Genomic DNA, 22,708 nt, shown 5'->3' with positions numbered 1-22,708 from the left:
TTTACTTGCATGCCATCACCAACTCTGGTTTGCAGGCTAAACTAAACATTAATATGCTGATCCAATAGTACAATCAGGTGACCTGATTTAAAGAATAACAGCCACTCTGCCCATCAGTCCAAGGGTCCAGATTTAAAAACCAAAACACTTAACCCATGCGAACAATTCAGTGTGCAGTATTCAAATGATATATCACGCCCAATCTCCTTTCTAAAATGATCCCCGTTATCCCACATATCGCGCCCATAGTAATCCGGTCGTAAAGGGTTAGGGTGCCTCGCAACCTCGGGGCTAGCAAGCTGAAATGATTATACCACACCCGTCAGCAGAAACAGAACGGGTGTGGAAGGGGACGGAAAGAATTGAACACCGCCCAACAAGAATTTCGGCTAACTCTGCAGTTAATGCAAAAGTGTATACGGGATCCGTTCAATTTGCTGGCCATCGGGATCCCGGCGGAATACTGACAGTTGGCATCCTGCCGATGGGATTACGTATGTAATCCGTGTTTATAACTGGCCCTTTAGGAACAGCCAGTGTTCGATACATGTTTTGAGCATCCTCTATAAACAAAATTAAATTTCCTAAATAAAATAATAATGGTTCTTGACTTAAAAATGAAATTGTGAATTGGTGCATGTGAACCATTACCATATTTTTGGGGGAATTTATTATATTGTAAATGTATGCATTATTCGTTGTTGGGAATTCAATTGTTTGAAAAGTCAGTTGGGTGTCTGTTTTTTCCTATCTAATAATAGTCTGGAAAAATCAGACACCCAACCGACTTTTCAAACATTTGAATTCCCCCTTTGTCTGTAATGTAACATGCTTTTATAATGGAGGGACATGACCTTAAATATCGGAGTCTTTTATTTTTAGACTCTTTCCTGCTACAGGCAGTTTCAGTATGTTATTTCCCTGCTGGACCTGGAGGGATGCAGCCTGTGTTTTTAAGTGGGTTGATGACAGTCGGCACTAAGAACTGAATATACTGTGGTATACCAAATGGTTACATTAGAAATCACAGTAATGTCTTTCCCATCCCTCATCCTTCTAATGAGAGTTCTCGCTGGGTAATGTGGGCATTTTGTAAGCTTTAAAACCAAGCAGATGGTTTGTAGGCTGAATTAACAAGGCTTTCAGGAAAAGCCATCCTGGAGATTCTGCACAGCTATACATCATACAGATATTGTTGATTTGACTTTCTTTCATTACAGTTCTTAAGGGCGTATTGTTTGCATTACACTTTTCAAAGTAATTTGAAATTGCAACAGGCCTTAGTAATTCATTATACTTCTGTGGTAAACTGGTTTGTATGAAGCACTTTTGACCTATATTGCACCTTTTTAAATGTTTATGTGATGATGGATTTTATATTTGATGACAGATATAACACGGCACTGGTGATTTTATTAATAAAAGATTTTAGTTTTAAATCAAAAAGGTTATTTTTATGTGTAGCCCTTACTCCTTTGCTGCTGTTATTTGCTGTCTAACAGATCGGCACATTCTAGTTGGCTCGGTGAATGCACGTTCCAAGTCACATATATACAGGAGCATATAGGGGTAAGTGATTCAAATCAGATCACCCCTTTTCCCGGTGTTTTTGATTGAAAAAAAGGTCATTGCTGCTTCTCAAATATGGATTAAAAGGCTGCATGTGGAGTAAATAGAAATAAGAGAGCTTTACTTAGTAATGCCACTTTTTCTGTGTGAAATTGCAGAATAAAGGGGTTATCATTGCTTGATACATTTGACCCTAAATGCTCCTGTGTGCAGTTGAATTGCAGTTTGCATTCACCCATTGTAATCTCCACTTATACCCCTTTCACAGCGCAAATTCCGGGTCCCACCCTGTAATTGGAAATGGGTCCTTACCGGGTGGAACCCGGTATTGTACCCTAACAACTGGCTTCCTGACCCGGCAATATGGGGGTGGAGCCGGCATCAGGGGCGGGGCGGAGGCTGTTCTGGGAGATGAGCTCATCTCCGCGCCGCCTCTCCCTATGTAGTGAATGGGTCACTGGTCGAATCGACCCAGCAACCCGTTCACACTGCCCCTGACCCAGTATTCAACCCAGGAATAACACTGCTTTATTCCTGAATTGAATTTCAGGGTTAGGCGACCCGGGAATTCCCCATTGGCCCTTTCACACCGCACAGTGACCCATGTTTACCTGGCAATATACCGGCTTATTTGTGCGGTGTGAAAGGGGTATTTCTGAGATATGGGTCTCTTGATTCAGGTACCCATAGGGCCTGATTCAGAAATGAACGTTAATCAGTCGATTAATGCACATCTTCAATGTTTTCGTGTCTGCACCTGCGTAGGACCTGGTCCTGCGATACCGCATGCAGTTCTCCCAAGCCTATGCCTGTCATTTGGGGGACAGTGCGGGGGCCCTGCAACCACAGATGGTCACGATGGTGATCCAAGACAGCGTCTGTGGACTCTGCGCTTGGGCCACAAATACAATGTAGGAGCTGTCTTTTCATATAAACACCTCCTGCTGCATTTGCATTTTGGTGGACGGAATTGCAATGCAATTCCATCCATCTCTGTATCAGGCCCATAATCATCTGAGGATGGTGCTGGGGTTACTTACATCTCCTGCTGTCAGTTCTGGTTTGCTCACAATGAGAACTTGCTGTTATTTGCGATCTTCAGCATAAGCAATGCGGCTACCCAGTAGTCATTATGTATGTCCTCAGCACAAGGCTGATGCGATACACATGGGTCAGAGGTCGCCGATGGTGTGAGTTACTGTAACACCTCTCTGGTTACTCTTTTTAGTAAATTCATCCTCTACATCCTGCATCCCTGTGACATAATAATACATCTCCCCCTAAGTGATTCTAGTATGAACCTTAAATGGTTTGCTAGTTTCATTATGTCAGGCATACCTTTACAATTCTTTCTATAATGGTAATGTGTCAACCCACATGGTTCAGTTATCAGATGTGTATCTCAGGGGAGATACTGTAAGAGGGATGAGTTTCACCCTACCAGTTTGCTAGGCTCAAGTTTAGAAGAAACTTTTAGCGTGGAACAGGCCATATAACGCTGACAGAGAAACCTTCATTGTGTCATAGGTGAGCAGCTCCTGCTTCATAGAGCGTCCATTTCTGTTCTGTCATTCAAATCGTTTGGCTTGGGTGGTGCACTGGTGCCATGCATAGCCAGTTCACAGTGTGCCAAGAACCTGCATCCTAGCTATGCAGCAGCTCCCCGTATTTTCAACCAGATGTTTCGCAGTCATATTGGAGATTTTCAAAATAATCTGATTGTTTATGAAGCATTCTACTATGTAATACCTTTTTGGTACAACATCTTAATTAACATTGTACACATGTATGCCCTCCTTAATAATTTGCTCACACTTTAATTCAGTCTTCTGTCCTTGATTCATAGTGCAAGGCCAGATTCTCTTACATTTGGCATTGTATGTTAAGTAGGAAGTGGCATTTTCCAAAGAATTTCTTACTATAAAAAGATTGGCTAATGTGATTGATAAGAAATCTAAATAAGTGTTTGCTGCCAGAATATTATTGCTGTGAGCTGGATGTTATCTTTAATAATACCGGTCTACTACTTAAGGGCCCTACACACTTAAAGATTTTATTGAATGATATGAACGTTCTCGTTCATTAATGAACGAGTACTCGTTCATATCGTTCAGTGTGTAGGCACCACCGATGAAAGTGCGTGGCCCCGCACTCGTTCATCGTTGGTGCTGTCTCATTCATATCTGCAGGCCAATATGGACAATCTCGTCCATATTAGCATGCAGGGCTATGGAGCCGGGTGACGGGGGGAGTGAAGAAACTACATTCCCACCGTCACACGCCCCCTCCCCCATTCCCCTGCCGCCAGGTTGTTTGACAGCTGTATCGGCCTTCGAGCACTCTGCAGCGTGTCACAGAGTGTGTAGGGCCCTTAACACAGAGTGTAGGCAGCCATTTCCCTTACTGAAGCAAATTCTTTGAGTATGGAACTTACCAAGACCTAACGCCCACGTGTGTTTGTATTGCCACAACAACATGTACAAATTGGCATATTGGAGCTCCATTGTAAATCAGTTGTCATTATAGCAATTGTGTCAAGCTTATCAAATCCAAAAGCTGCTTCATTTTTTTCCTGGTAAATTTTTAAATTGAAAAATTGTAGATTGAAAAGCTCAAAGGATTTCTACTTTCATAGGAAAGTGCATTTAGGCCAAACACAGGAGAGATTACTTTTGAATTAAACTATATATATAGTCCACATTATCATTATGCTGTGTTATATACATGTTTAATTGCAACGTTTTACCATGGGACAGTTGTGCATTGTAGGTAATATAACTGTCAGAGAAACCTTCAGTGTGTCACAGGTGAGCAATATTCTCTTTGTTCTTGTTCGACAGATAAACCATTTCTGTTTCCTGGTTTGGATACTGATCATGTGGCCTCAGGGCTGTAACTAGACCTGTGCGAGAGTGGCAGCTGTCCAGGGCGCAGATCTGAAGGGGAGCACAGGGATTTATTGGTCTATTTACTAAACCTTGGATGGAGATAAAGTACCAGCCAATCAGCTCCTAACTGCTCTGTCACAAGCTGTGTTTGAAAAATGAGTTATAAACTGATTGGATGGTACTTTATCTCCGTCCACTTCATCTCCATCCAAGGCTTAAAGGCCAGTACTCACTGGCCGATGCGGGAGAGATGTGTGCTGAGCGAACCGCTCAGCACAAATCTCTCCCGCCGCTCAGCACAGCGCGATCTGTGCTGAGCGTGCGGGGGGGCGCTTATTTCACCCAGTGGGTGAAGTGAGCGACCTGCTAGATTGGCTTGCATGCAGGCCAATCTAGCACCAGCGATAGCGATGCGCGGGGCTGCGCATTGCTATCGCTGTAGGGGGTACACACGGAGCGATAATGCTCAAATTCTAAGCAATCTAGTCAGATTGCTTAGAATATCGCTCCGTGAGTACCCCCCTTTAGTATTTTCTGTGCATTTGGTTACAATTGAGGACTCGTGGATGTCTGATTTCCTTAATGCCCTAAGCGCTAAGATTTCTAGAAATGGAGCTCTGCATCTTCAGCTATGGAGCAGCTCCCAATATTTTCAACCATATTATAACAGTCTATAGGGACGCTAATGTATTACTATTAGAGCACAATACACATTATTTATAAACATTCTCCTCCGTACTACCTTTTTAGTACAACATCTTCATTTAAATAGCCGCACCCTTTTAATAATAATCTCACATTTTTATTCAGTCTTCTGTCCTAGATTCATAGTGCAAGGCCAGATACTCTTACCTTTTGGCATTGTATGTTTTGTAGGAAGTGGCATTTTCCAAAGAATTTCTTACTATAAAAAGGTTGGGATTGATAAGAATGTAAGTGAGCGTTTGGTGCCAGAATATTATTGCTGTGAGCTGGCTGTTATCTTTAATAATACCTGTCGCCTACTTACACACAGTGTAGTCAGCCATTTCCCTTGCTGAAACAAGTTTTCTTAGTGTGTAGCCTAATAAGGCCTTACACCCACTAGTGTTGGTTTTGCATTTTTCATATTAAAACGTATTGGGGGGGGAAGGGGGGGCAATACGCCCTAATAATAAAAAATGAATTTGTTTTCTCACGTCTGCAGCTCGTAGGGTGATTGTCAATTGTTTGTAGAAGTTACTGGGAGCCCATTACTTATTGCGCTTGTCACATCCAAATGCATAAGATTTATATGTGTAAAGCGGCTAAACCCATGCAACCTGCTAGATGCTCTAGGTTTGGTCACAATGCCAACGCCGGAATCCCGACAGGCGGTGAAATGCTGCTGCTGGAATACCAGCGCCACAGGTTTTTCTCCCTCTATGGGTGTCCATGACACCCGTAGAGGGAGAATATAAGCTGTGGCAAGCGCGGCGAGCACAGCGACCCTGCAAGGGGCTTACTAGCGCTCGCCCCCCTGCCGGCATACTGGTGGCCGGGATCCCGCTGTCGGGTAAACCGTATGTATTCCCAGGCAGGTGTGAGCAGTAATAATGGATGCCCGTGTCACTCATACTTATCAGCACAAACAACTGAGTAGCTCCCGTCAGTCTAGCTCCTTCATTGTATTCACACTGAATTTCTAAATGAAAAAAATGAAGATAATAGACTATAAAGATAACAGCATTTCTACTTGCATAGAATATGATGGCTGACTAACTAAGAGTTAAACAAAGTGTGTTTAGCCAAATAATGGGAAAGACGAGTTATGAATGCACTAGTATATGCAGGCCACATAAGTGGATGAGGCCTGGAGTGTTTTTTTTTTTTTTTTTTCAAGAAATGTGCCAATCATAATATGTAACATAATTATTGAAGACAATTGCAGGCTTGATTTATGACAAACTTATACATTTACTGTAGTAGTATATATAAACATTGTTTTGAGAGCGGGTTTTTGTTTTACTAAGATAATTTAGGCAACATGTAGCTTCTGAGATACCCTTCAGTCCAGTGTTAACAGTTGGTTTGCTACTGTGCCATTCATTTGTGTCATGCAAGAATATATCAAATCAGATTTTTCTTAACCATCAATAGTATTCTTACTTCTTTCCCTCCATAAATCTCTAATCATTTATGCAGTACCCACATAAGTTTTCCGTTCTTTTTGTGTTTTTCTTAAAGAAGCTTTTGACTTTACTGACAATAACATTAGTAAGCTTATTTCACCTCACACAGCAAAGACAATCCACTTGAATTGGCATTTTTAATTTAAAATACAATAAAGTAAACTAAAAGTAAATTTGTGGGTTTTTTTTTCCGATCCATACATGATTACCACAGAATATCCTCTGGGGTATATATTATTTGAAAGAGGGAATGCTCCTTTTTCAAACTAGGGTATCACGAGTCCGTGGGTAACCGAATGAGTGACAGAGAACATGTTTATATTGATCTCACCTATTTCCTGGCTTTTAAAAAAAATTCTGCAAGGGTTGGGGCTTTAAGGGGTTATTCTGACCTGATCGCATGCTGCCGTTCATCACAGCGCAGCGATCAGATGAGGAGTGTGCATTCACTAGCGCCACAGTGCGCCGGCGCATAGCAGACGGCTGTCGTTGCGCAGCAATCACCTCTGCTTGATTGACAGGCAGAGGCGCTCACTAGGCGGGAGGGGTCGGCACGGCGGCGTCTGGCCGACGTTTTGTGGCCGTGGTTCGGCCAACGCAGGCATGGACGGACTGTGCGGGGGGCGGGCTGCAGCGGCTGCGTGATGTCACATGCAGCCGCTGTGACCATCACAACGACGAGTAACTCCCGGCCAGCACGCAGGAGCTGCGCTAGTAGGGAGTTACTCTTCAAGTACAAAAGCATCGCAGTTGTGCAATGATTTTGTACTTGTGCGGTGGGGTCGGGCCTGGCATGCGGGGAGGACTAGCCCTGTGCTCTACGTCCCCCCGTATGTCAGTGTGGATGATCGTAGCTGTGCTAAACTTAGCACAGCTACGATCAAGTCTGAATCACCCCCTTAATTATGTCGTTGTATTTCTGACAGTGATGTCATAAAGCCCTTCCTCATTGCATATCCACGTGACAGAAACTATATGGGGTGGGGACTTTTAGTTAAGCCCCCTCCTACATTTGAATCCCTGCAGTGCTTAGGACAAGTCCCACTTGTTCATAAGCCCAGTACCCACGGGCCGATTTGGGAGAGATGTGTGCTGAGCGAACCGCTCAGCACACATCTCTCCTGCCGATCAGCACAGCGCGATCTGTGCTGAGCGTGCGGGGGGAGACGGGGGGGGGGGGGCGCTCACTTCACCCAGCAGGTGAAGTGAGCGACCCGCTAGATTGGCCTGCATGCAGGCCAATCTAGCAGCAGCGTTAGCGATGTGCGGGGGCGCGCATCGCTATCGCTGAGGGGGCTACACACGGAGCGATCATGCCGATATTCTAAGCAGTCTAGTCAGATTGCTTAGAATATCGCTCCGTGAGTACCCCCCTTTAGTAGTAAAGGTTTTAAACTGTGCTACATTCTATTTATTTGGCAAAGGAAAATGTTAATTACAATACCACCTAAACATCTTTAATTTGCACATTTTTGATTCCCTTCAAATAAAAAAAAGAATATTACTAAACCATGTGGACCATTTTGTAAAATATCAATTGTCCCCACCATTTTGCAACAGTGCCACCAGTCACATGCATGTGACAGAAGGGCAATAAGGTTATCAAGGGGGGCGTATAGTAATAATTACTGGCAGGTCCGTAACAGTCTTCCGACTTTTCCCTTGACATGCTGTTCTGGCAGGGCTTGCTTCTAATCAGTATAGTATTGCGTTGTAGAGCTAGGCTGTTCGGCGGCTGTCTGAGGAAACGGGGCCACAGGGCAGCTGAGCATTGAGCAAGGAAAGTGCCTTGTGGGGAAATAAGCAAAGTGCAAAAGTATATATTAAAATGAAAATGTTGATTTTTAACATTGAACCTGTAAATACAGTATGTTGAAAGGCTCTGAAATGTTAATAGAATTGGATTAGGGATTCCGTTATCTTGTTTAGTCATCTGCCAGTAGCCATAAAAACTATTGGTAGCGTTCTATGCATTGCTAAATATAGCTGAATATGTTCCGTGTCTGTGATATTCTGCTGGATTTATACTTACTGAGCGTAACTTGCTACAAAGCAAACCACTTGTGCATGCCAAACAGACTCGGCGGCTGGTGCAGTAATCAATTGATTAGGGCCCTACAACTTCAGCTTTTACATTAACAGTAATTTCATTTCATTTAGTCAAATCAGCCAGACCGCTTACTGAAGATATCAAAGCAAAACGAATCCCTTCTGTTTCTTTCTGGAAGTAAAAGGTAAAGTATTCCGCCCACCTATAGTACCTTCGTTTGCCTTCAGGTTACTGTATGGATTACCCACTGACTCGTTTGTTGCTTAAAGGATATTTGTTTTGGGGCCAATTCTCAACCCATGAGCACTGCAATGTTTCTTGCCCCTCCACCATTTGTGTCTATGGGCCCAATACAGAGATGTGCAAGTATGCAATGCCGATACATACGCATTTGAACGATTTTCGGCAGACTGTACAGGCATTGTGTTTACACTGCGCATGTGAGTAGGTACCTTTGCAATGTCGCTTACAGTTAGGTTTTATTTGCACATTGATTGACCATTTGGAAACATTTAGGGGAGGTTATGGGGATTGGCGGTAGAAAATGCAGATGTCATGACTGCGATTTCTTACGCAGAAAACATGGAGCTAGTGTAGGCTCATCAGATGGGCGATTATCCAAGGATCTGCAACCACCACTGCATGCTTATACGCAGATGCTGATATTTGCGAGGCCGCTGATGGGTGTCTCCGTTCATTTCCAGGCAGCTCAGCATATGCATATTTCCACACATCCGCTGCGTAAGGGATTGCAGCTGAGAATGCTTAGTGTACATCTCTGAATCATGCCCTGTGTTAGAAACTGCTACAGTCTTCTGGTTGTCCATGCCAGACTAAGGCCGGGTACACACTAGAACGATGTTTACCCAGACGATATGCCGGCCGATGTTGACATATTGTATCTGTGGAACACATCAGAACGATGTAATGAAGAACGAGACAATCCCTTGTCCTGTCCTCCATTACACTGCATGGCCGGCCAGAAGATATCGTACGCTACCATGAGAGCGCGCAGATTGGGTATACACACTGAACAATCCATCTGGAGATAACGATATATCGGGATGAGATTGCTGTAGTGTACCCGGCCTTAGAACCATGGCTTGACTGGCAGGGGTGATGGTGAGTTTTTACCAATCACAAGAGTTCCTGACTTCAAACTTCAATGGTATTATTTGTGGGTGGATAGTGGGAGGAAAGAAAGAAATTACGTTTCAGCTTGAGCCACCCATAAGTAACTGACAAGAGTTTAATAAACTCACTTATAATCATTATTTTTACAGTATTAGGCCTTATCTTAATGAATCATTGGTAAGTACAGGGGGTCCACACGGAGAGACGTATGCTTAATTTAAAAAAATCTGACTAGGCGCAATCTAGTTACATCGCTCAAGTGAGCACCCCCCCTCGCTCGGGGGGGGGGGGGGGGATGTGTGCTGAGCGCTCTGTGATAGATCGTTCAGCACACATCTTCCCGTGTGTACCCCCCTTTAAAGTGTTCATGAAAATGTTTTCCAATTTATTCGGGTAGCAGCCCAACTTGTAGGACTGATGCATGGTAAAGTCTGACATAAAAACCAGACACACCGGCGTAATTATATGAAAGCACACCATGCAGTCTATGTAATTGGTTCTAAGATCACAGTCCTGGCAATCAGTTATAAGGTTGGTTACATATTACACCCCCCAAATGCGTCTTATTTCTGTGTGTGTCCCCATGCTGGGAAATAAAAAAACAAAGAGTGTAGTATCATTATGCAATAAGTATTTTATTAAAAACATTTTGTCTGCAAGCATTTCTCCAATGGTGGTGGTGAGGGTGTGTGCCTCTGATGGTGGTGAGGGTGTGTGCCTCTGATGGTGGTGAGGGCGCGTGCCTCTGATGGTGGTGAGGGCGCGTGCCTCTGATGGTGGTGAGGGCGCGTGCCTCTGATGGTGGTGAGGGCGCGTGCCTCTGATGGTGGTGAGGGCACGTGCCTCTGATGGTGGTGAGGGCGGGTGCCTCTGATGGTGGTGAGGGCGCTTGCCTCTGATTGTGGTTATGGCATGCCTCTTAGGGGGTTATAGTGATGGTGAATGCCTCTATGGCAGGGGTGCCTGCCTTGCACGGGGAGGCGGAGGTGCCTGTCTTACCCGGGGTGGGGGAGGTGGCTGCCGTGCCCGAGGTGGTGGGGGCACTTTTTTTCCCGGGGTGCAGGTGGCGCTTTTCTTGCCCAGAGGTGCAGGGGGTACTTGTTTTATAATATATATATATATATATATATATATATATATATATATATATATAATATTTTTTTTTATATATATATATATATATATATATATATATATATATATATATATATATAAAATATACAAATTTACAATACTTCTCTGGTGGACAAAATTATACGTAATGGTAATTTTCATTTTTTTTTAAAGAGAAAATTAGAATTAATCCTTAAAAGTGATATGTGGATTAGTCACCAGGATTGGAATTTTTTTCCCAACTAGACCTCACAAAAACAACACCAGGAGTGGCTTTCCCAGCAATTTTTTGAAACTTTGACCCCTTATATCACAAAAACTATGAGGCCTAGAGGTTTGTAGATATGTGCTAATACTATGGGCCAAATGTAACAGAGTGAGGGTTTCAGAAACTGAGAGATTTGGTAAGGTTATTTCATTTTATTTTATTTTTTAAAGTGGCAATCATTTACACTGCAAAACCAGGTTGATCTTGCTGTGTAAATGATTGCAACTTTAAAAATAACTGCAAACCCTTACCAAATCTCTCACTTTCTGAAACTCCCACTCTATTACATTTGGCAACAAATGTACAAAGTATCATGCAGATCTCATTCGCTTGCTGTCATAATGACATTTAGGTGTACTCTTATGGAATCCAAAAAACCCTTAATAATGCAAACAAAAAGTACAAATAAAAATGACAGTGCACTTACCTTGCGCTTTCCAAATGGCCAGCACAGGCCAAATGGGAAGCAGCAGCCCATGGCTGCTCCCTTCTTAGTCCTTCCTCCTCCTTACACTCGCCTCTCCGATACAATCTACTGTAAAGTAAATATAAATGACTTGCAGTCTCTAGAATATCACCAAAAGGTAAAATGTGTACAAATGCCAGGAGCACCGACAAATGCTTCCCGGTCTATGGGTTGCCACGAGACAGGATAAACCCTAGTGTTCTTCCCTGGCATTCCATTCATAGGACCATTATAATGTCATAGCACATACATTAGCAGCAGCCATACAGTTCAATATGTGTGTGACAAAAAGTATCTGACTGTGTATAGGGGTAAGCAGGGGCAGAATAGAGTCTCCCCACCTGCCCCAATTCACACATCATGAAATGGGTTTATTTTGTCCCAATGTCACATGTCTGAATGCTGTGAAGTGGATCAGGCATTGCCAGGCACCAGAATAAAGTTTGGATAAGGGCCTGCCGATGCTGCTCCAGTCTCCCAGGGCACCCTCTGTGCTCTTAGAAGGGCAGAGCGAGCGCCTCTTCTGATCAAAATTGTTAAATCCGTGATGGAACCAATTTGTCTGAATGACAGGTTGTGTCCATTTCCCAGTGTTTGGGAGCCGATGGGTGATTTTCATTTGCTCTCATCCATTACCAGATTTTCATTCCAGCCAGCCAGATCTGGCAGATGATTTACCAGATAATTGTATAGTGTATGCCCAAGCAATAAAACGACAGAGGTGATTGTATGCCCTACATTTGTAGCCAGTAGGTCAGTGTGGCAGATGAATCCAGTTCTACAGTATGAGTCTTCCTGTTCTGGCAGTTTGTACTACATATGGGGCCTGAGTCAGGCATGTACACTAATGCATGTGCAGCTGCCACTTCGTACCCAGTTACTGTGTGACATTATGCTAATGAGATGCCCACCAGTGGCCTCGCTAATAGCATTTGTGTACACGCACAGTGAGTATCACGTGTGCGTTCACGGCGCATGTGCAGTCGTCTGATAATCTCTGAGCTGTGTAAATATAGGCATTATGTACATACTGTATCTGAATCAGGCCCTTACCCTCTCCCCTGTGTGCCTGCTCCTTCTCCCCTTCACCCATGTGTGCCTCCTTACTGTCACCTTGTGTGCCTGCCACCCCACTCCCTCACAATGTGTTCTTGTCCCCTCATCCTGTGTGCTGCCCATACCACTGTGCAGGGACTCGTTAGCTGCCACTATCTGTGAACGGTGGACAAATCACTAGCCTTGTTAGTTAAGCCCAATAATGGGCACTCCAGTTTAAGGACAGTTCAATAGAAGGACTGTAATCCAGCTATGGGTAATTAGTGCCCTGATCAATTTGATCTATGCTGGACATCAGTGATGAACAGTCCAGTGGTCAGACTAAATTAGGCTCATGAATCCAGCTGTAAAGCCGTTACCAGCTCTGTAGCCCAATGAGTGGAATCCAAATTGTTATTATGCTGTGTTGCAGCAATCAGGGCTGGCAACAGAAATCTTGGGGCCCGATACACCGATTTTTCTGTGTCTCCCCCTTGACCCATATATATAAATAAGGACAATATCACACTGATAGGTACTTATTTAAGCGAGGAAGTAGTCTGTCACCGATTAAAACATTTAAAGATTAATAAATCACCAGGGCCCGATGGTATTCATCCAAGGGTTCTAATGGAGCTTCACTCTGAACTGGCAAAACCGCTATCTCTGATCTTTGAGGATTCAGTTATATCAGGTATGGTTCCCAAAGACTGGCGTATAGCGGAAGTAGTGCCTATATTCCAAAAGGGAAGTAAAGCTGAACCAGGTAATTATAGACCAGTTAGTCTTACATCTATAGTGGGGAAAGTATTGGAAGGTATTCTAAGAGATAGTATTCAGAAGTTCCTTGAAACCAATAAGGTCATTAAAAGGAATCAACATGGGTTTATGAAGGACAGATCCTGTCAAACCAACTTACTTGGCTTTTATGAAACAGTAAGCGCAAACCTAGATCAGGGTAAAGACGTGGATGTAATCTTTTTAGACTTTGCCAAAGCGTTTGATACTGTACCACACATGAGACTTATATACAAGCTACAAGAATCAGGGCTAGGAAGCACAATATGCACTTGGGTCAAAAACTGGTTAGATAATAGGAAGCAGCGCGTTGTGGTTAATGGATATTTTTCAACTTGGACTGAAGTGCTAAGTGGTGTGCCGCAAGGCTCAGTATTAGGACCGCTATTGTTCAATATTTTCATTAACGACCTAACAGAAGGTCTAGAGAGCATGGTGTCAATTTTTGCAGATGATACCAAATTGTGTAAGGCTATAAATACAGAGGAGGATGCCGAGTCTCTTCAGAACGACTTAGTTAAATTAGAAGCATGGGCAGCCAAATGGAGAATGCGCTTCAACACAGACAAGTGTAAGGTAATGCACTGTGGTAACAAGAACAAAAATTACACCTACCTACTAAATGGGGTAAAACTAGGGGATTCTGTACTGGAAAAGGACTTAGGTGTCCTCATAGATAGCAAGCTAAGCAGTAGTACCCAAAGTAGGACTGCAGCAAAGAAGGCTAATAAGATATTAGCATGCATAAAACGGGGTATTGATGCTAGGGACGAGAGTATTATACTCCCATTATATAAATCACTAGTGAGGCCACACCTTGAATACTGTGTACAGTTCTGGGCACCGTACTACAAAAAGGATATCCTGGAGCTTGAAAAGGTACAAAGGAGGGCGACCAAACTAATTAAGGGCATGGAGACGATGGAATACAAGGAAAGGCTTGAAAGACTAGGCATGTTTACATTGGAAAAGCGGAGACTAAGAGGGGATATGATCAACATCTACAAATATATAAGGGGACAATACTCAGAGCTTGCGCGGGACCTGTTTTTGGTTAGATCAACACAGAGGACTCGTGGACACTCGCTCAGGTTAGAGGAGAGGAGATTCCGCACAATACGGCGTAAAGGCTTTTTCACGGTAAGGACAATACGTGTTTGGAATTCCCTGCCCGAGGGAGTTGTAATGGCGGAATCTGTCAACACCTTTAAGAATGGGTTAGATAAATTCCTATTGGATAAGGATATCCAGGGGTATGGTGCATAGTCATGCATTATAGTTACTATTTAGTCAAATCATCATGCAGAGGACACCACAAATAGGTTGAACTCGATGGACAATTGTCTTTTTTCAACCTCAGATACTATGTTACTATGTGTGTGTGTGTGTGTATATATATATATACACACACACACACACACACACACACACACACACACACACACACACACACACACATATGCTGTAGCACCTGCCGGTACGTGGAATGTGGTTCCACCTTTATGTATCCTTACTCTATCACCACGATGTGTGCTGAGCGAGGGGTGCTCACTTCACCCAGCGGTAAAGTTAATGATCTAACTAGATTTGTCCCAATCTAGAGTCAGCGATAGCGATGCGCGGGGCCTCACATCGCTATCGCTATGGGGCATACACTCTAAGAGATCCGTGCTTAATTTGTAAGCAATCTAGTCAGATTGCTTAGAAATTAAGCATACATGTCTCTGTGTGTACCACCCCTGCCTGAATGAGATTAGGAAGCATATGTATATGATATTTGCCTCAGACCTCCAGGGGGTGGCACTTGATATGCCAGCTGTCGGGATCCCGGTGCTCAGCATACTGGTGCAGGAGTCCACGACACCCCTGGAGGGAGAATAAATAGAGCGCCGCTCTTTTGCACTCACCCCGCTGCCGGTATACCGGTGGTCGGGATCCCGGCACCGGTATGCTGGGCGCCGGGATCCCGAACGCCGGCATAACATAGTAGGCCCCTCCCAGGCTGCCTAGATGTATTAGACGAGCTATAAGTCCTCACTTCTGTTGCTGTTATGGTTGGGAATAGCATGGCGCCATGCTTTGCGTGCTGTTCCAGAACAGGCGTAAACATATGTAAGTATGGGATCTTTTATTCTTTATCCATGTGTCTGGAGCTCTAGGAAGAAGTAAATAATTACTGCTACTCAGTAACCAAGTGGTCTGTTTACTAAGCTTTGGAGAGAGATAAAGTGGACAGAGATAAAGTACCAGTCAATCAGCTCCTAACTGTCATAGTTACAGGCTGTGGTTAGTACTTTATCTCCTTCCAATTTATTTCTCTCCAAGGGGTGTATTCAATAAGAGTCTGATCCATTCCGACATGCATTTGTCGGAATGGATCTGACATGCCCTATTCAATGAGAGGCCAAATCCGACTGTTGGAGTTGGCCGTTCCCTGTGCCCTGTCCCTGCTGCTGTTGTCAGCAGCTCCCAGTTTGTGAATTCACAGGGAGCCGCTGGAGGGAGCCATCACCTCAGTCCTGTCGGATTTGATCCAGTTTCCGACAGTAGCACGCGGATCGGCGCCTATTCTGCCGATCCACGTGTTTTCCGACAAGTGGGGAATTCCCGACTTGTCGGAAAAAAACAGCCCCTATTTGAATAGTTCAGAACCCCTTCCAATGTAAATCAGTCGGAAGCTGCCATCTTTCCGACAAGACATCAGCTTCCAACCCTTATTGACTACACCCCCAAGGCTTAGTACATAGAGCCCCATGTTCTAAAAGCAGAAGTAAAAAGCTGGAGACAGTTTGGGAATGTTGTGGAAGATGCCGTTTAGATTAGTATATATCTGTAGTCAATAATTACATAGTAATTAGGTTAAAAATACATAAAACCGTTTATAAAGGTTAGATAACCAGAGGCAGTAACTGTACCGAGAATTATTGACAGCTGGGACCATGGAAGTTGCTTAATCACATGGACAGTATGGAGTATGTGGCTTCCTCATCAGAATATTGAGTGAATTTGATGGGGTAAGGAGTGTGGGTCTAGTGGTCAGGTTCCTGTAACCCCAGCCCTGCAGATAAACATTTCTGCCACTGGCATATGTTTGGCATACCTTCTCCGCATTGTTCTTCAACCAAGGCAAAGATTGTGTAGCAAGTTCGTATTCTCATTTAATTAGCCTTTTAAGTGTGTGTGAATTCTTAGTCACAATTGTAGGACAACTTGAAATGGTATATTTAGATCTCCGTTTGTGAGTTATAATTAAGCTGAGTGGGAGAATTTTGTGAAGGTTGTTATAGAGCAAAAGCAAAGTGAGCCACAGCTTTCAATTAATATATTTGTATACAGTGTACCTGCAGAAATGTATAAGGCCTTTTTACTGCAGTGGGCGTGCATATTGTGCATATAAATAAAGTTTGTTGCTAGGCACTTTCAATCTGTCGTCTTCATTTTTGTTCAGAGCACGTTTATTACTGTAACATGGGGGGAGGGGGGTTTATCAGGAATAAAAGGTAATCTGAAACCTACTGTAACAAACAAACAAACAAACGTTTAGTAAGCTATCAGGCTATAACAGCATTTGTTTTTATTCTGCTGATACATCAGGTTTCGGAGTACATTCACGTCGGTGGAGCATGTAGATGCTGTTTTGGGAATTTGTTATTAAGACTTGATTTATTTTGTGATCTGCATTGAAGTAACATTTATAAAGTGCATACTATAAAATTATACAGAGCAGCTGATTGGTTGCCATGGGCAACTTCTCCACTGGCTCACTTCTCCACTCTTATCACTGCTTTTTCCCCCCATACACTCTTACTGGTAACTGCAGTAACTTGCAGCACAATGGATGTAAGGCTTAAGGAAAAACAGTTTTTTTATTTTTTATTAAGCAATCCATACAACAAAGTGTATAAGGAAGCTTACATTAATTCTGCTCTCTGGGGAGTAGAGACATGGTGACCCTCAATAGTAAATCCACAATGGAACAACTGCTAGATTCAGGATTCCCCAAATTGTAAAAGAATATAGATACACTGTCGAGTGACATTATTATGACCACAGGCTAATAGCCGGAATAACCACCGTGTGCAGCACGGACAGCAGCTAGACTGGCCAAACTGTATTTTTATACACACATCTGGTAGCCTCCAGGTTCATTTTGATGGTGAGCTGCTCCAATGTATCGTGTCGTTCAGCGCTCACGGACCTTCGTAGCTGACGTTCATCTCTCACAATCAATGGCACATGGTGCTCCGCAGTTTCCACCAGTGCCGTCTTTTCATATGGGCACAATGAGCAGTTGTCCAAGGGCCCCAGGAGTATAAGGGTCCTAGGCTGATAGCTGAGGGTCCCATTTATCCAGGGTTACCAGATTTTTTAAAATTGGCCGTGGGGAACGGGAAACCTCTTACTTCAAAGCAGTGGTCCCCATCTGAGCCTGTTAATTGCTCTTCCCAGCTACATATTTCGGGTTTTGTCTTACTTAGTTTTTTTAAGTGTAAACTCCAAAAGCTGGGACTCTCCTCTTTCGGTGGGCACTGGCAGCTTGTCTCTACTATGTCCAGAACCAGAGATATCAGAATTCCTGAACTCTGATTCCAAAGTCCTCAATACCTCCTGAAACTGAACGTTTTTTTTTTTTTTTTTTATGCCATTGAAAGCTAAGAAATCTAAGAAATGTATTTCCACGAACTGGAGATATCTGCAGTCAAGCAAGCTGCCCTCCCACCATAAAATGGTATTAAACACCACCTACTACCCTGGTAGTCAAGTATCCCTGCATTCAGCCAGGGTATAGGTCATTAGGTCGATAGTCATTAAGTCGACCACTATCGATCGACGTGGTCAATAGGTCGACATGGAAAAGGTCGACATGAGTTTTTTTTTACTGTTTTTGGTGTCGTTTTCATCGTAATGTGACGGGTAACACCAATTAGTGCACCGTGTCCCCTCGCATGGCTCGCTTCACTCGCCATGCTTCGGGCAAGGTGCCTTGCTGTGCTCGGCACAGGTTACCGTTCCCAATTGTAGTCCACGTGGAATGTAAAGTATGAAAATTCTAAAAAAATTTAAAAACTCATTTCGATCTTTTTCCATGTTGACCTAATGACCATGTTGACCTATTGACCATGCCGACCTAATGCATGTCGACCAATAGTGGTCGACCTTATGACTGTTGACCTAATGACCGTATCCCTTCAGCCCAATGCCCCCTTCGACAGTTTAGTTTTCTCCCTCACGCCCCATCTCTCACCATCTGGCGCGTGTAAAGAAGTAATTAGCAGAAATATTGCTCCAGGTCCGACATGCTGAGTAGAAGATAGAACACCCCCTACCGCCCACTGGACATCAAAGCTGCTGCTGATAGCACCTTCCACCCCTACCTCTGGAGGATGGGTAGAGCCCAAGTGTATTGCTTTGCCCACGTGCCTACACTGCTGTTAAGACGGCCCTGGTTTCCATGCCAGTTATTCGCAATGGTGCCATTTGTCCAGTCATGACACACCCTCACCACAGCAGCACGCAAACATTTCACACACTGCGCTGTTTCAGAAAAACCCTTGGCCCAAAAAGCAATAATCCCTTTTTACAACTCGGATAAATTGCGCCTTTTACCCATGACAGCAACGAGTGATGTGTGTGCAGACGGCCTATCGCACACCTTATATACCCACCAAGCCAGCGCATGACACGTGACATACTTCATGGGCTGCGGAAATTTGGCAGCATCTCTATCTTGAAATATAAGAATTAAAATTGGTAATGTTACTGCAACACCTTAAAAAAAAAATGCGTTAGGCGTCTGGTTTGGCAGCACCAAACCTAAAGTATTTATTTAATTGTTTACCTTGTATTTACAAATTCCGATCCAGTGGTTTGTTTTTTCTTCATATGTTTGGGTTTGATAGAGCTTGATAACATTGTGAAACATTGTATAAGTCTAAGGGGTATATTCAGTTGAAGTCGAAAGCTGCCGTCTGTCGAAAAAAGACGGCAGTTTTTGACTTTTTTAGGTTGCAAAGGGCCTATTCAATCTAACCCCAAATTTTTCGACAAGTTGAGGAATTCGACTTTTCGAAAAGCACGTGGATCGCCGGAATAGCTGCCGATCCACGTGCTTGTGTCGAAGACAATTTTGGCCCCCTTTTCGACCATCTCAATTCAAAAAGTTGAAGTGAGATGCGGGAGCAAAGACCGGGAGAGCCGCGGGCAGATGGAGAGCAGCGCTGGAAGATGTCACAGCCGCTGCTCACAGCAGCGTCCCCCCGGCTCCAGCAAGCGAGACTTCGCTTGCTGGAGCCGGGTGGAGGCTGCCGTGAGTGGCGGCTGTGATGTGGGGACGGGTAGAGGCAGAGAGATGGGGTGGGGGGTGGCGGTGCGGGGGAGGGGTAGACGCAGGGCAGACGGGCTCTCCCCTGTCTCAGCTTCCGCATTTTTTTTAAAAGTAGAATTGAGATGACATTGAATAGCCCAGGTCGGATCCATTCCGACAAATGAATGTCGGAATGGATCCGACTTCAGTTGAATATACCCCTAAATGTAGAAAAAAAATTCTCAAAGTTGAGTGACTTGCACTTAGCTAGGTAAGTTACTACGAAAGATTGTATCATTTGCCCCCTACTTTACTTAATACAAACAGACAGCGATAGTGTAGAGGAAACAGCCGCTGTAGGTACCAGCTGCTTTCTGTAATTAGAGAGATATATTTAGCTTGCGTTCACAGAGCGGAGGGAGGGGAAGAGGGATGTTTTACACAAGACAGAGCTAGGGCCTCCTCTTTGTCTTGTGCGTATAGTGGAACCTATATTAACAGTTTTACTGCCAGTATCTTATCATTACAGTCCCCTGGAATCAATGCGGTTAAAAGGGAATCTAGAGAAGACATTTTCAGCTTGTGTATGCAACAAGTATACAATAAGTGTTAGAACATTATTTAATTTTCAGAGGTAGGCTGTGATTTCAGACAGATTTTTTTTTTATTTTTTTTTAAGTGAAGCTTCTGTGCTTTATTAGATTACTATAATACATTGCCCTTTGTGGAAAACATGAACTGAATCTTAATGAGTACTCGAAATATGGCTATCAGTGAGAAACCTAACTTGTAAATTAAAGTGCATCACTAAACAGTATTTATAAATACAGTATATAAGGCAGTAGGAGGGGTTAGGGCTAGGCACTGGTGGGGAGGTTAGCCCTAGCCGCCAGCTGCCACCCCCCCAAGGGTTAGGGTAGTGGAAAGGAGTGTGTAAAAATACTTACCCACTCCGATGTGACAGCCAGCATCCCGACCGCTGGAATATCAAATGTATTCCATCCATAGTTGCATCTATTATTACATGTTTTGTCAGAGTGGCGATTTTAGCAAAATCCTGCATGTTCCAAATCCCCCGTTCCGATCGATTTTGGGTCTGAATCGGTTAATTGTTGATTACAAACGTCTTGGATTTTGCCAATAGCCCAAACCCAGTAATCCGCAAAATGGGGAATGGCCTCAAAAAGCTACCACCTCTACCCCAGCCCCTATATGTACATAGTCATTAACAATGTAGTGAGTGCTGATATCATGAATATAGATATGAAAATTCTTGTTTGTTGGCATCAGCTGAAGGAGCCTTGTGCTTATTCATTAACCAAACAAACCTTTATTGAAAGTAATGGCGGAGCAGCTGAAGTGTGTTGGGTCTATGCATATGAATGTTGAGTTTAAATACTTTGTCTTCAGAGTCCTATATTATCTGATCTAATGTGTGAGACCAACTTAATTTCAATCGATCTTCAAATGTAGGGTTTTTTTCTGATCTTTTCTTGGCTCTGCTAAACTCAAATTTGTTTTCTTCACAGAAATGAATTTAAAAATGTTAATTTTCAGCACTAAATTAGAAAATGAATGAGAGAGATTTCATTGGAGTTTTGTAAAATGTTGTCCATTAACCCACTGAAAACATAAAGGGGAGATGTATCAAACCTTGGAGAGAGATAAATTGGAGATAAAGGGGGGAATTCATGTTTGAAAAGTCGGTTGGGTGTAAGTATCAACCAATCAGCTTCTGTCAATTTTCAAACATAGGACCCGAATTCAGTAAGGATTGCAAATTCTGCTAAGTAGCAGAATTTGCTATCCTTTTGATTGCATGCTGGGGGCCGCCCATCGCAGGGCAAGGTAGCCCAGCATGCCATCTGCCGTGCCCCCCCCCCCCCCCCTGAGACCACGCTGAAATTGTGGTCGCACCGCAAATTTCAGCATGATCGCTAAAAATAGGGTAGCCTCCTGCTGCTGCCATTTTTGTCATCTCAGCTGCCATGCTCCCCGTTTGACTGGCGCCACTCCTGTTGCAATCCAACCTGAATAGGGCCCATAGCCTGCAAAATGGCAGTACGAAGTTGGTTGGTTGGTTAGTACTTTATCTCTCTCTAAAGTTTGATACATCTACCCCAAGGTCTATAAGACATTAACTTTTTTCTAATGATCACACAATGCAAGAGGGTAGATGTATTGTAATTATCGTTTATAAGGTGCCACAAACATTCCGCAGCACCATACAAGGGGTAGACTAGAACATATATCAGAATTACGGAGCACAAGTTCACTATACATTAGAAAACTATTACACAGTAGGTGAGCAATGGGGAAATACAATACATTACATACATGACAATAACAAAAAGGCAGAATAAAAATGAATGGATGCTTATTCAAACAAATGGCATGCCAGACAGAAGAATGCACTCCACTGACATATACACAGCAGTTATGCAGGATAAGATGAAAGGGTAGAGCCTGACCAGAACACGTAAAGAACCCCCTTCAGTATAAGGCATGACTGAGGCACAGGAGAAGAGTAGAGTGGGCACTGCCCTTGAGAGGGGATGATGAGAGACAATAGGGCCTGTGGCACAATAGTCCTAGTGGGGACAGCTGAAGATTGCAGGATGTTGAGGCAGGTGGTTGTGTAAATATTACCCTTTGCTTTTGTTCGGTTAGAGTTAGTCTTATCAGGTCACTACGTGGCAAACATTTATGGACCTGTAAGATATCGTACTACACATGTGCCCTCAATACATGGTTTCCTACTATGCCTACTAATGTCTGAAGACTAGGAATGTTGCCACTGCTGCCTGTTGATGGATTACATTATAGAGAGATAAGCAGGGTGTGGTTTAAGTCACACATTCTATAGGTACAGTACCATGAATTCCTATTTCATAGCTTAAAGAGGGAATTTAATTTGTTGCAGTAATTTACCA

General features: G+C 43.5%; 1 protein-coding gene across 1 annotated transcript in view; it reads left to right on the top strand.

Annotated features, from left to right (window-relative positions):
- Positions 1-22,708, top strand: part of PPARGC1B (PPARG coactivator 1 beta) — a 137,622-nt gene that overhangs the window by 53,655 nt on the left and 61,259 nt on the right. The gene's annotated exons all lie outside the window — the stretch shown is intronic.

Source organism: Pseudophryne corroboree, chromosome 6 (genome assembly GCF_028390025.1).
Source record: "Pseudophryne corroboree isolate aPseCor3 chromosome 6, aPseCor3.hap2, whole genome shotgun sequence".
In the NCBI taxonomy this organism is placed as follows: domain Eukaryota; kingdom Metazoa; phylum Chordata; class Amphibia; order Anura; family Myobatrachidae; genus Pseudophryne; species Pseudophryne corroboree.
This window is presented reverse-complemented; position numbering and strand designations above follow the sequence as displayed.